This window comes from Cryptomeria japonica, unplaced genomic scaffold, assembly GCF_030272615.1.
Source record: "Cryptomeria japonica unplaced genomic scaffold, Sugi_1.0 HiC_scaffold_207, whole genome shotgun sequence".
Classification (NCBI taxonomy): domain Eukaryota; kingdom Viridiplantae; phylum Streptophyta; class Pinopsida; order Cupressales; family Cupressaceae; genus Cryptomeria; species Cryptomeria japonica.
In genome coordinates, this window is record NW_026729029.1 from 235,001 (window position 1) to 250,000 (window position 15,000).

Sequence of the window (15,000 nt, forward strand, 5' to 3'; positions counted from 1 at the left end):
CTCGCTGCCCACCACGGTGCGCAACGCCGGTGGGCACCCGGGAGTGCTTCGAAGTGTGCTCCAAGGTGCTGCATGCACGTTGTCGGAGCCCGGTTTGCCCCGGGTGCGCACCTCGCGTGCACCTTCGTCGGGGTGGGCACCTTGGCTGGGTTTGCCCCGGCTGCGCTCCGAAGCGGGGTTATTGGAGCGCCGCCTCTTTTTTTGTCGGAGCGTTTGGTGGGGTTTCTCGCATTGGCTCTTCCGAGGCCCGGTTGCCACCCTGGCGCGCACGAAGTCGGAAGTAGGGTTAATTGCCCGGGTGCGCACCTTTGCCAGGGTGGGCACCTTACCTGGGCTGCGCACCAGGGCGGGCTCAAGATGGCACGCGCGTTCCGTTTTTTTCACTATCTTTCAAAACGGAAATTTTAAAATCTCCTTTTTTTTTTGCCTTTTCTGGAAATTAGTGAAGGCAGCGCATCAAAGGTGCGCACCTCGCTGCCCACCTTGGTGTGCTCTGAGGTGCGCACCTGGGAGCGCTACGAAGTGTGCTCCAAGGTGCGGCGTGCACGTTGTCGGAGCCCGGTTTGCCCCGGGTGCGCACCTCGCCTGCACCTTGGCCGGGGTGGGCACCTTGGCTGGGTTTGCCCAGGGTGCGCTCCGAAGCGGGGTTACTGGAGCGCCCCCTCTTTTTTTGTCAGAGCGTTTGGTGGGGTTTCTCGCATTGGCTCTTCCCAGGCCCGGTTGTTGGGTGCGCTCCCACCCTGGCGCGCGCGAAGTTGGAAGTTGGGTTAATTGCCCGGGCGCGCACCTTCGCCAGGGTGGGCACCTTGGTGCGCACACCTTGGCTGGGCTGCGCACCAGGGCGGGCTCAAGATGGCACCAGCATTCCCTTTTTCTCACTATCTTTCAAAACGGAAATTTTAAAATCTCGTTTTTTTTTTGCCTTTTATGGAAATTAGTGAAGGCATCGCATCAAAGGTGCGCACCTCGCTGCCCACCTTGGTGTGCTCCGAGGTGCCCACCACGGTGCGCAACGCCGGTGCGAACCCGGGAGCGCCCCGATGTGTGCTCCAAGGTGCGGCGTGCACGAAGTCGGACCCCGGTTTGCCCCGGGTGCGCACCTCGCGTGCACCTTGGTGCGCACACCTTGGCTGGGTTGCGCGGCCTGGTGGGCACCATGGTGCGCACCAAGGAGCGCTCCGAAGTGTGCTCCAAGGTGCGGCGTGCACGAAGTCGGAGCCCGGTTTGCCCCGGGTACGCACCTCGCGTGCACCTTCGCCGGGGTGGGCACCTCGGCTGGGTTGCGCGCCCTGGTGCGCACCAAGGAGCGCTCCGAAGTGTGCTCCAAGGTGCGGCGTGCACGAAGTCGGAGCCCGGTTTGCCCCGGGTGCGCACCTTCGCCGCGGTGCGCACCATGGCGTGCACGAAGTCGGAGCCCGGTTTGCCCCGGGTGCGCACCTCGCGTGCACCTTCGGCGGGGTTGCGCGCCCTGGTGGGCACCATGGTGCGCACCAAGGAGCGCTCCGAAGTGTGCTCCAAGGTGCGGCGTGCACGAAGTCGGAGCCCGGTTTGCCCCGGGTGCGCACCTCGCGTGCACCTTCGGCGGGGTTGCGCGCCCTGGTGGGCACCATGGTGCGCACCAAGGAGCGCTCCGAAGTGTGCTCCAAGGTGCGGCGTGCACGAAGTCGGAGCCCGGTTTGCCCCGGGTGCGCACCTCGCGTGCACCTTCGCCGCGGTGGGCACCATGGCGTGCACGAAGTCGGAGCCCGGTTTGCCCCGGGTGCGCACCTCGCGTGCACCTTCGCCGGGGTGGGCACCTCGGCTGGGTTGCGCGCCCTGGTGCGCACCAAGGAGCGCTCCGAAGTGTGCTCCAAGGTGCGGCGTGCACGAAGTCGGAGCCCGGTTTGCCCCGGGTGCGCACCTCGCGTGCACCTTCGCCAGGGTGGGCACCTCGGTGCGCACACCTTCTCAATGTTTTCTTGCCTTTTCTGGAAATTGGTGAAGGCAGCGCATCAAAGGTGCGCACCTCGGTGTGCTCCGAGGTGCGAACCCGAGAGCGCTCCGAGGTGCCCACGAAGTCGAAAGTCGGGTTAATTGCATTGTTTTCCCCGGGTGCGCTCCGAGGTGCGCAACATCGGCGCGCACCAAGGAGGGCTCCGAAGTGTGCTCCAAGGTGCGCACGATGGCGTGCACCTCTGGTGCGCACGATTCGGAGCTCGGTTTGACCGGGGTGCGCACACCTTGGCTGGGTTGCGCACCTTTTGTGCGCTCCAAGGTGCGCACGAAGTCGGAGCTCGGTTTGCCCCGGGTGCGCACCTTCGCCAGGGTGCGCACCTTGATGCGCACGCCTTGGCTGGGCTGCGCACCTTGGTGGGCGCCATGGTGCGCACCTTTCGTGCGCTCCAAGGTGCGCACGAAGTCGGAGCTCGGTTTGCCCCGGGTGCGCACCTTGGTGGGCGCCATGGTGCACTCCGAGGTGCCCAAGATTGGTGCGCACCAAGGAGCGCTCCGAAGTGCGCTCCAAGGTGCGCGCGAAGTCGAAAGTTGGGTTAATTGTCCGGTTTGCCTCGGGTGCGCACCTTGCGTGCACCTTCGCCAGGGTGGGCGCCTTGGTGCGCACACCTTGGCTGGGCTGCGCACACCTTGGCACCCGCGTTTCCTTCATTTTAAATTTTTTTTTTTTACAATCTCTCAAGTGGGAAATTCTATAATCTCAACTTTTTTTGCCTTTTCAGGAAACTTTTGAATGGAGCGCATCATTGGTGCGCTCCGAAGTGTGCTCCAAAGCTCTCTCCAGCTGCGTGCACCTGCCCCGGCCGCGCACCCGGCCCCGCCCAGCTTCGCTCACCTGTCCCGGGCGTCTGGTGCGGAACCTTAGAGTAAGAAACATCACCGTGCACCTTGGCCAACGTGCGCGACTCGACCGAGCGCGCACTGGCCGAGGTGCACACCGATTTCACCTGGGTGCGCGCGCAGCACCTCGGGCGCACCGGGGTGCGCGCACAACGCCCGGGTTGCACCGTGGCCTGTGTGCTCGGGGCGCCTCGGGTGCGCGCTCGGTGTCGCCCCCGCGCGCGCGGTAGTGCGGGCAGCGCACCCCGGCCCGGCCCGGCCCCGACGAGAACGCAAACGGGCAAAAGGTTTATTCAAATAGCATTGCGACGCCCGGCGAAAAACTAAAAAAGGGTGCAACACCGGGACTTCCCGGGAGGTCACCCATCCCAGTACTACTCCGGCCCAAGCGCGCTTAACTGCGGAGTTCTGATGGGATCCGGTGCACTAACGCTGGTATGATCGCACCCGTTATGAGCTTGTCGCAGTGTGTACTTAGCAAACCGCGACCCACGTGCGAATCCACCCCGGCCACCCACCCCCGTCGAGGTGCACACCCTCCCTCGCGAAGTGCGCCCCGTTCGCCAAGTGTGAGCCCTGCCCGGGTGCGCGCACCTTGCTAGGGCGTCGGGTGTGCACCCGGCCCGGCCTACGTGCGTGCACCTGGAGGGGGCGTCGTGTGCGTGCAGTGTCCCGTCTGCAACGCGGTGCCCACACACCACCTCGGGCGCAACGACCTGCGCTCACATGTGGGCCGAGTGCACCTTGGTGCATGTTCGGGGCGCCTCGGGTGCACGCTCGATCTTGCCCCGGTGCACCAAGGCGCTCGGTTTGCCCCGGGTGCGCACTTGGTGCAAGGTGGGCACCCAAAATAGGGATCAAGCACCAAAACACAAGTTTCGGGATGCAAAATGGGACCCAAGGACCACAAATGCGTTCCAAGACCCATGATGGGTCCACGAGAACAAAAATGTGTTCCGAGACTTAATAAACAAATATTGGGTTTTAGGAGAAGAAACATGCTCTGATGCCCAAAACGAGAATCGACCCCGAAAAGGCCACAGGCCAAAAGTGGGATGCGAGACAAAAAAAAATGGGACCCGAGGACCAAAATTGGGTTCCCAGGTCGAAGACAGGGCAACCGGACAAGAAACGACCTCTAAGGCTCGAAATGAGTCCCGACGACTAAAACTTGACAAGAAGCACCCATCAGGCACCCAACTCGACACCCATGGGATGCCGACCCACCCGGGCTTCCACCTAGCACACCTTGGCACCCACCCACCCTCGCACCCAACCTCGCACCCAACTTAGCACCTTTGAACCCACATTGGCACTCACCCTGACCCTGGCACCTTGGAACCCACATTGGCACTCACCTTGACCCTGGCACCCACCTTTGCACTCACCTTGGGACCCACCCTGGCTCCCACCTCGGCACCCACCCAGACACCCACCTTGGTTCCTTGGCACCCACCTTGGATCCTTGGCACCCACCCCGACACCCACCTTGGCACGCAACTTGGCTACTTGCCACCCACCTTGGCTCCTTGACGCCCACCCCGACAACCACCCCGTGACCTACCCTGGCTAGGGTTGGTGCACACCCACCCTGGTGCCCACCTTGGCACCCACCCTATGACCCACCTTGGCACGCACCTTAGTACCCACCCCGTTACCCACCCTAGGACCCACCCCGTGACCCACCTTGGCCAGGGTGGGTGCACCCACCCTGGTGCCCACCTTGGCACCCACCCATCCTAGCACCCAGCCTGTGACCGGGCTTGGAACCCAACCTTGCACCCGCACCCGTCTTGGCCAGTGTGGGTGCGCACCCATCCTGGCACCCACGTTGTGACACACCCTTTAACCCACGCACCCTAGCACCCACGTTGGCACCCACCTTGGAACCCAACCTAGCAACTTGGCACCCACCCCGTGACCCACCTTGGCATCCACCATAGCAGTCGCCGACTTGGCACCCACCTCGGCACCCACCTTGACACTTGTGGACCCACCTTGCCACTCACCCTAGCATCGACCCATCCTAGCACCCACCCTGGCACCTTTGCACCCTAGCACTCACCCATCCTAGCACCTAACCTGTGACCCACCTTGACACTCACCCTCGCACCCACCTTGGAACCCAACCTAGCACCCACCCACCCTGACACCAACCCTAGCACCTACCCACCCTTGCACCCACCCTGTGACCCATCTTGGCACCCACCCATCCTACCACTCAACCTATCACCCACCTTCTCACCCACCTTGGCATCCACCTTAGCACCCACCCACACTGGCACCTTGGCACCCACCTCGGGCAAGGTGGGTGCACACCCACCCTGGCACCCAATTTAGAACCCACCGAGCATGTTACCCACCTTGGCACCCACATTGCAGCCCACCCTAGTACCCACCCTATGACCCACATTGGCATCCACACCCTAGCACCCAGGCACCTCGACACCCGCCTTGACACCCACCCTAGCACTGAACCTGTGACCCACCTTGGAACTCACCCTAGAACCCACCCACCCTGTGAACCACCTTGGCATCCACCTTAGCACCCACCCACCTTGGCACCCACTCTAGCACTCACCCATCCTAACACCCAACTTGTTACCCACCTTGGCACCCGCCCTCGCGTCCACCTTGAAACCCACCCTAGCACCCACCCACGCAGGAGCCCACCTTGGCACCCAACCTAACACCCACGCATCCTGGCACCCAACTTGTGACCCACCTTGGAACCCACCCTAGTACCCACCTTTGAACCCACTATATCACCAACCCACCTTGGCACCCACCCTATGACCCTCTTTGGAATCCACCCTAGCACGCACCCACCCTGGCACCCACCATGGAGCGCACCCTAGCACCCACCCACCTCGGCACGCACCTCAACACCCACCTTGGTGTGCGCACTGCGCCAACCTCTCAAAGACCCTATGTGGTGCGCTCCAAAGTGTACACCTTTGGTGCGCTCCAAGGTGCGCACCTTTGGTGCACACCGAGGTGCACACCAAAGTGTGCACCGAGGTGAGCACCAAAGTGCACTCCAGGGTGCACACCAAGGCGTGCACCTTTGGTGCGGTCAATGCAAACGAATTCGGAAGTTGGGGTCGATGTCCTAATCGCTGCTGCAGACTACACGTATGAGAATCGGACAAATAGCTTTATATAGGGGAGGTGTTGCGTTTGATGGGTCGACTCCCCTGGTTGTGTGCACTGCACCAACTTCAAAGACCCTGTCTTGTTTAAGAAGTCAAAAGTTGGGGTGGATGTCCTAATCATTGCTGCAGTCTACGCATGTATGAGAATCAGACAAATAGCTTATATAGGGGAGGTGTTGCATTCGGTGGGTTGACTCCCCTGGTTGTGCGCACTGCGCCAACCTCAAAGACCCCGCATAGCAGAAGAAGTCGGAAGTCGGATTTTGGTGAGCACCAAGGCGTGCACCTTTGGTGCGGTCAACGCAGACGAATTCAGAAGTTGGGGTGGATGTCCTAATCGTTGTTGCAGGCTACACATGTATGAGAATCAGACAAATAGCTTATATAGGGGAGGTGTTGGGTTTGATGGGTCAACTCCCTTGGTTGTGCGCATTACGCCAACCTCAAAGACCTTGTTTTCGTTAAGAAGTCAAAAGTTGGGGTCAATGTCCTAATGGCTCCTGCAGGCTACACATGTATGAGAATCGGACAAATAGCTTATATAGGGGAGGTGTTGGGTTTGATGGGTCGACTCCCCTGGTTGTGCGCATTACGTCAACCTCAAAGACCTTGTTTTCGTTAAGAAGTCAAAAGTTGGGGTCGATGTCCTAATTGCTCCTGTAGACTACACATGTATGAGAATCAGACAAATAGCTTATATAGGGGAGGTGTTGGGTTTGATGGGTTGACTCCCCTAGTTGTTCGCATTACACCAACCTCAAAGACCTTGTTTTCGTTTAGAAGCCGAAAGTTGGGGTCGATGTCCTAATTGCTCCTGCAGGCTACGCATGTATGAGAATCAGACAAATAGCTTATATAGGGGAGGTGTTGGGTTTGATGGGTCGACTCCCCTGGTTGTGCGCATTGCGCCAACCTCAAAGACCCTGCATTGCGGATGAAGTCGAAAGTCAGAGTTTGGTGTGCTACAAGGTGTGGTCGAAGGTGCTCACCTAGGTGTGCACCTTTGGAGCACAGGAAAAGTGCCCTCCAAAAGTGCGCACCTTTGGAGTGCACAAAAGTGCCCTCCAAAAGTGCGCACCTTTGGAGCGCAGAAAAGTGCCCTCCAAAAAGTGCCCTCCAAAAGTGCGCACCTTTGGAGCGCAGAAAAGTGCCCTCCAAAAAGTGCCCTCCAAAAGTGCGCACCTTTGGAGCGCAGAAAAGTGCCCTCCAAAAAGTGCCCTCCAAAAGTGCGCACCTTTGGAGCGCAGAAAAGTGCCCTCCAAAAAGTGCCCTCCAAAAGTGCGCACCTTTGGAGCGCAGAAAAGTGCCCTCCAAAAAGTGCCCTCCAAAAGTGCGCACCTTTGGAGCGCAGAAAAGTGCCCTCCAAAAAGTGCCCTCCAAAAGTGCGCACCTTTGGAGCGCAGAAAAGTGCCCTCCAAAAAGTGCCCTCCAAAAGTGCGCACCTTTGGAGCGCAGAAAAGTGCCCTCCAAAAAGTGCCCTCCAAAAGTGCGCACCTTTGGAGCGCAGAAAAGTGCCCTCCAAAAAGTGCCCTCCAAAAGTGCGCACCTTTGGAGCGCAGAAAAGTGCCCTCCAAAAAGTGCCCTCCAAAAGTGCGCACCTTTGGAGCGCAGAAAAGTGCCCTCCAAAAGTGCGCACTTTTGGTGCGCACCAAGGCGCTGGTTCGGTCGTTGCAGGCGAGTTCGGAAGTTGGGGTCGATGTCCTGAGCGGAGGTGCAAACTACACAGGTGTCGGAATCGGACAAATAGCTTATATAGGGGAGGTGTATGCTTCGATGGGTCGACTCCCCAGGTTGAGCGCACCGCGCCAACCTCAAAGACCCTACGGTATGGATGAAGTCGGAAGTTGGGTCCGATGACCGATTCGATTAGTAGGTATGCTCATGAGGTCGGAATTTGGGTCCGATGACCTGCCATGTGCAGGAAGGCGAATGTTGACACTGTGCGTTGCAAGGTGCACACCAAGGCGCTGGTGCGGTCTTTTTAGTCGAGTTCGGAAGTTGGGGTCGATGTCCTGATCGGAGGTGCAAGCTACACAGGTGTGGGAATCGGACAAATAGCTTATATAGGGGAGGTGTATGCTTCGTTGGGTCGACTCCCCGGGTTGAGCGCACCGCGCCAACCTCAAAGACCCTACGGTATGGATGAAGTCGGAAGTTGGGTCCGATGACCGATTCGATATGTAGGCATACTCGCGAGGTCGGAATTTGGGTCCGATGACCTGCCACGTGCAGGAAGGCGAATGTTGGCACTGTGCGTTGCAAGGTGCGCACCAAGGCGCTGGTTCGGTCGTTGGAGGCGAGTTCGGAAGTTGGGGTCGATGTCTTGATCGGAGGTGCAAACTACACAGGTGTGGGAATCGGACAAATAGCTTATATAGGGGAGGTGTATGCTTCGTTGGGTCGACTCCCCGGGTTGAGCGCACCGCGCCAACCTCAAAGACCCTACGGTATGGATGAAGTCGGAAGTTGGGTCCGATGACCGATTCGATATGTAGGCATACTCGCGAGGTCGGAATTTGGGTCCGATGACCTGCCATGTGCAGGAAGGCGAATGTTGGGACTGTGCGTCGCAAGGTGCGCACCAAGGCGCTGGTGCCGTCGTTGCAGTCGAGTTCGGAAGTTGGGGTCGATGTCCTGGTCAGAGGTGCAAACTACACAGGTGTGGGAATCGGACAAATAGCTTATATAGGGGAGGTGTATGCTTCGATGGGTCGACTCCCTGGGTTGAGCGCACCGCGCCAACCTCAAAGACCCTACAGTATGGATGAAGTCGGAAGTTGGGTCCGATGACCGATTCGATACGTAGGCATATTGGCGAGGTCTGAATTTGTGTCCGATGACCTGCCATGCGCAGGAAGGCGGAATTTGGGTCCGATGACCGAGTTGATGGCGTGCCATGCGCAGAAAGGCGGAATTTGGGTCCGATGACCGAGTTGATGTTGATGGCCCGCCATGCACAGGAAGGCGGAATTTGGGTCCGATGACCGATTTGAAGGCGTGCCATACGCAAAAAGGCGGAGTTTGGGTCCGATGACCGAGTTGATATTGATGGCCCGCCATGCGCAGGAAGGCGGAATTTGGGTCCGATGACCTGACATACGCATGGAGTCCGACTCGGGGGCCGATGTTCGATTCGATGACTTGCATTGTGGGTAAAGTCGGAAGTTGTGGTCTTTGACCCGATTCGATGACCAGACTTCGGCTGCTTGAGAATCGGACAAATAACTTATATAGGGGAGGTAGTGTTCTCGAGCATCCTCCCCCCGTGCCCGTTTATGTCGATTGATGCTGGTGCTCGACTGGTTGGAGCGCTCGGATGCAAAAATCTTGCACCAGGATTTATCGATTGTGATGGACACGGCAAGTCTCCTGATTGCTATGCAGGAGCTCATCGTGAATCTCTATGCGGCCTTGGTATGGACTCGACCTGCGGAATGGTTCGGCAATGGTAGTCGCTCCAACACGTCCTTGCAATGGCCACAGAGGTGATTCGACTAGAGCTCCAGTCTAGCTTTTGGGTTGCTTGGCGGACTGGTATAGCCGCGATCGAGTTCCGGCCATGAACGTTTTAGATAGCTCTTGGGCTTTCTGGGACGGAAGTCGGAAGTTTGGGCTGTTGTCCGATTTGATGACCATTCTTCGGATGTGTGAGAATCGGACAAATAACTTATATAGGGGACTGTGTTGTCTCACGCAGCCCCCTCCGTGCCCCTCTATCTCGACCGATGTTGGTGCTTGAAAGGGTTGGGATCGCTCGGATTTATAAACGTGCACCACCATTTGTCGAGTGTGAGGGACGCGGCAGGTCTCCTAAATGCTATGCGGGCGCTCTCTGAGAATCTCTATCCGGCCTCGACACAGACTAGTCTTGCTGAATGGTTTGGCACTGGTAGTCGATCCAACACGTCGTTGTTGTGGCCGCCTAGGCGATTCGATTCGAGCCCCCGTCTAGCTTTTGGGTTGCTTGGCGGATTTTGCCCTATCCGCAAGTGAGCTCGGTCCCTAAACGTTCGAGAAACCCGATTGCTATGCGCCGACTCTCTTTCTTGCGAGCCTCCATCTAGCTTTTGGGTCTCTACGGAACGGAAGTCGGAATCTGGGACCGTTGTTTGATTCGACGAGGCAGACTACGGTTGTGCGAGAATCGGACAAATAACTTATATAGGGGAGGTGTTGACTGGAGCATTCTCCCCCGTGCCCCTCTAACTCGACCAATGCTGGCGCTCGAACGGTGGTAGCGCTCGGATTTTCATTGAGCGCCAGCATTGGTCGATTTAGAGGGGCATGCGAGATTCCCGAATGCTATGCGAGGGCTCTAACGGAAATGTCTATTGGTTTCGGTATGGATGCAATTGCGAGTGGTTCGGCAAAGGTAGTCGTTCCGATGCGTCCATGTCGTGGCCAAATCGATAATTCGATTTGAGCCCTCGTATAGCATTTGGGTCTCTCGATGTGATTCCGCATTCCAGTCCCTTTGGGCACTGCTTGAGCCGCATCCCAGGGGGTTCCCTTCCCAATAATCTGCCTCGCAACCCGATTGCTATGCGGTGAGGCTCCTCGGCCGCCTCGGAACTATCTGTGTATCAGACGCATCGCGGGATAAGGGGTTGGCAACGGTAGTCGCCCCAAGCGCGTCCGATGCTTGGACCATTCCGAGGCGGCCCTGAAGCCTCTTCCGTCTAGCCGTTGGGTCCTTCTCGCCGCATCCCTCGCCTCGCAACCCGATTGCTATGCGGTGAGGCTCCTCGGCCGCCTCGGAACTATCTGTGTATCGGACGCGTCGCGGGATAAGGGGTTGTCACTGGTAGTCGCCCCAAGCGCGTCCGATGCTTGGACCATTCCGAGGCGGCCCTGAAGCCTCTTCCGTCTAGCCGTTGGGTCCTTCTCGCCGCATCCCTCGCCTCGCACCCCGATTGCTATGCGGTGAGGCTCCTCGGCCGCCTCGGAACTATCTGTGTATCGGACGCGTCGCGGGATAAGGGGTTGTCATTGGTAGTCGCCCCAAGCGCGTCCGATGCTTGGACCATTCCGAGGCGGCCCTGAAGCCTCTTCCGTCTAGCCGTTGGGTCCTTCTCGCCGCATCCCTCGCCTCGCACCCCGATTGCTATGCGGTGAGGCTCCTCGGCCGCCTCGGAACTATCTGTGTATCGGACGCGTCGCGGGATAAGGGGTTGTCATTGGTAGTCGCCCCAAGCGCGTCCGATGCTTGGACCATTCCGAGGCGGCCCTGAAGCCTCTTCCGTCTAGCCGTTGGGTCCTTCTCGCCGCATCCCTCGCCTCGCACCCCGATTGCTATGCGGTGAGGCTCCTCGGCCGCCTCGGAACTATCTGTGTATCGGACGCGTCGCGGGATAAGGGGTTGTCACTGGTAGTCGCCCCAAGCGCGTCCGATGCTTGGACCATTCCGAGGCGGCCCTGAAGCCTCTTCCGTCTAGCCGTTGGGTCCTTCTCGCCGCATCCCTCGCCTCGCACCCCGATTGCTATGCGGTGAGGCTCCTCGGCCGCCTCGGAACTATCTGTGTATCGGACGCGTCGCGGGATAAGGGGTTGTCACTGGTAGTCGCCCCAAGCGCGTTCGATGCTTGGACCATTCCGAGGCGGCCCTGAAGCCTCTTCCGTCTAGCCGTTGGGTCCTTCTCGCCGCATCCCTCGCCTCGCACCCCGATTGCTATGCGGTGAGGCTCCTCGGCCGCCTTGGAACTATCTGTGTATCGGACGCGTCGCGGGATAAGGGGTTGTCACTGGTAGTCGCCCCAAGCGCGTCCGATGCTTGGACCATTCCGAGGCGGACCCGAAGCCTCTTCCGTCTAGCCGTTGGGTCCTTCTCGCCGCATCCTTCGCCTCGCACCCCGATTGCTATGCGGTGAGGCTCCTCGGCCGCCTCGGAACTATCTGTGTATCGGACGCGTCGCGGGATAAGGGGTTGTCACTGGTAGTCGCCCCAAGCGCGTCCGATGCTTGGACCATTCCGAGGCGGACCCGAAGCCTCTTCCGTCTAGCCGTTGGGTCCTTCTCGCCGCATCCCTCGCCTCGCACCCCGATTGCTATGCGGTGAGGCTCCTCGGCCGCCTTGGAACTATCTGTGTATCGGACGCGTCGCGGGATAAGGGGTTGTCACTGGTAGTCGCCCCAAGCGCGTCCGATGCTTGGACCATTCCGAGGCGGACCCGAAGCCTCTTCCGTCTAGCCGTTGGGTCCTTCTCGCCGCATCCCTCGCCTCGCACCCCGATTGCTATGCGGTGAGGCTCCTCGGCCGCCTTGGAACTATCTGTGTATCGGACGCGTCGCGGGATAAGGGGTTGTCACTGGTAGTCGCCCCAAGCGCGTCCGATGCTTGGACCATTCCGAGGCGGACCCGAAGCCTCTTCCGTCTAGCCGTTGGGTCCTTCTCGCCGCATCCCTCGCCTCGCACCCCGATTGCTATGCGGTGAGGCTCCTCGGCCGCCTTGGAACTATCTGTGTATCGGACGCGTCGCGGGATAAGGGGTTGTCACTGGTAGTCGCCCCAAGCGCGTCCGATGCTTGGACCATTCCGAGGCGGCCCCGAAGCCTCTTCCGTCTAGCCGTTGGGTCCTTCTCGCCGCATCCCTCGCCTCGCACCCCGATTGCTATGCGGTGAGGCTCCTCGGCCGCCTTGGAACTATCTGTGTATCGGACGCGTCGCGGGATAAGGGGTTGTCACTGGTAGTCGCCCCAAGCGCGTCCGATGCTTGGACCATTCCGAGGCGGCCCCGAAGCCTCTTCCGTGTAGCCGTTGGGTCCTTCTCGCCGCATCCCTCGCCTCGCACCCCGATTGCTATGCGGTGAGGCTCCTCGGCCGCCTTGGAACTATCTGTGTATCGGACGCGTCGCGGGATAAGGGGTTGTCACTGGTAGTCGCCCCAAGCGCGTCCGATGCTTGGACCATTCCGAGGCGGACCTGAAGCCTCTTCCCTCTAGCCGTTGGGGCTTTCTCGCCGCATCCCTCGCCTCGCACCCTGATTGCTATGCTGTGAGGCTCCTCGGCCGCCTTGGAACTATCTGTGTATCGGACGCATCGCGGGATAAGGGGTTGGCAGTGGTAGTCGCCCCAAGCGCATCCGATGCTTGGACCATTCCGAGGCGGCCCTGCAGCCTCTTCCGTCTAGCCGTTGGGGCCATCTCGCCGCATCCCCCACCTCGCACCACGATTGCTATGCGGTGAGGCTCCTTGGCCGCCTCGGAACTATCTGTGTATCGGACGCATCGCGGGATAAGGGGTTGTCACTGGTAGTCGCCCCAAGCGCGTCCGATGCTTGGACTATTCCGAGGCGGCCCTGCAGCCTCTTCCGTCTAGCCGTTGGGGCCATCTCGCTGCATCCCCCACCTCCTCGGCCGCCTCGGAACTATCTGTGTATCGGACGCATCGCGGGATAAGGGGTTGGCAGTGGTAGTCGCCCCAAGCGCGTCCGATGCTTGGACTATTCCGAGGCAGCCCTGCAGCCTCTTCCGTCTAGCCTTTGGGGCCATCTCGCCGCATCCCTCGCCTCGCACCCCGATTGCTATGCGGTGAGGCTCCTCGGCCGCCTGGGAACTATCTTCGTATCGGACGCATCGCGGGATAAGGGGTTGTCACTGGTAGTCGCCCCAAGCGCGTCCGATGCTTGGACTATTCCGAGGCGGCCCTGTGGCCTCTTCCGTCTAGCCGTTGGGGCCATCTCGCCGCATCCCCCACCTCGCACCCCGATTGCTATGCGGTGAGGCTCTTCGGCCGCCTTGGAACTATCTTCGTATCGGACGCATCGCGGGATAAGGGGTTGTCACTGGTAGTGGCCCCAAGCGCGTCCGATGCTTGGACTATTCCGAGGCGGCCCTGCAGCCTCTTCCGTCTAGCCGTTGGGGCCATCTCGCCGCATCCCCCACCTCGCACCCCGATTGCTATGCGGTGAGGCTCCTCGGCCGCCTTGGAACTATCTTCGTATCGGACGCATCGCGGGATAAGGGGTTGTCACTGGTAGTCGCCCCAAGCGCGTCCGATGCTTGGACTATTCCGACGCGGCCCTGTGGCCTCTTCCGTCTAGCCGTTGGGGCCATCTCGCCGCATCCCCCACCTCGCACCCCGATTGCTATGCGGTGAGGCTCCTCGGCCGCCTTGGAACCATCTTCGTATCGGACGCATCGCGGGATAGGGGGCTGTCACTGGTAGTCGCCCCAAGCGTGTCCGATGCTTGGACCATTCCTAGGCGGCCCTGAAGCCTCTTCCGTCTAGCCGTTGGGGCCTTCCCGCCCCATCCCTCGCCTCGCACCCCCGATTGCTATGCGGTGAGGCTCCTCGGCCGCCTTGGAACCATCTGTGTATCGGACGCATCGCGGGATAAGGGGTTGGCACTGGCAGTCGCCCCAAGCGCGTCCGATGCTTGGACCATTCCGAGGTGGCCCTGAAGCCTCTTCCGTCTAGCCGTTGGGGCCTTCCCGCCCCATCCCTCGCCTCGCACCCCGATTGATATGCGGTGAGGCTCCTCGGCCGCCTTGGAACTATCTGTGTATCGGACGCATCGCGGGATAAGGGGTTGGCACTGGTAGTCGTCCCAATCGCATCCGATGCTTGGACCATTCCGAGGCGGCCCTGCAGCCTCTTCCGTTTAGCCGTCGGGGCCTTCCCGCCGCATCCCTCGCCTCGCATCCCGATTCCTATGCGGTGAGTCTTCTCGGCCGCCGCGGAACTATACCTGTTATTGCTACTGCATCCTTCGGCTGGTAACCTCCTCTGCCGCCTTGGAACGTTCTCTTTGTCGGACGCGTCGCGGGATAAGGGGTTGGCACTGGTAGTCGCCCCAAGCGCGCCCGATGCATAGACCGCTCCGAGTCGACCTTGCTTTCAGCCTCTCACATGCATAGACCTCTCTGAGTCGACCCTGCAGCCTCTCACGTTTAGCCTTTGGAATCTCGCCTCACAACATGATTGCTATCCTTGATGCATCCCTTGCCTCAAGCCCTGATTGCTTTCTTGGCTGCATCCCTCCTCTCCTCACAGCCCGGTTGTCATCACTGCTTC

General features: G+C 59.9%; 1 non-coding gene across 1 annotated transcript; it reads right to left on the reverse strand.

The window, feature by feature from the left end:
• Nucleotides 1-3,162: 3,162 nt before the first annotated feature.
• LOC131868454 (5S ribosomal RNA) lies at nt 3,163-3,281 on the reverse strand. The gene has a single exon (XR_009366907.1). It is a non-coding gene; the product is annotated as a 5S ribosomal RNA (ribosomal RNA).
• Nucleotides 3,282-15,000: the final 11,719 nt, after the last annotated feature.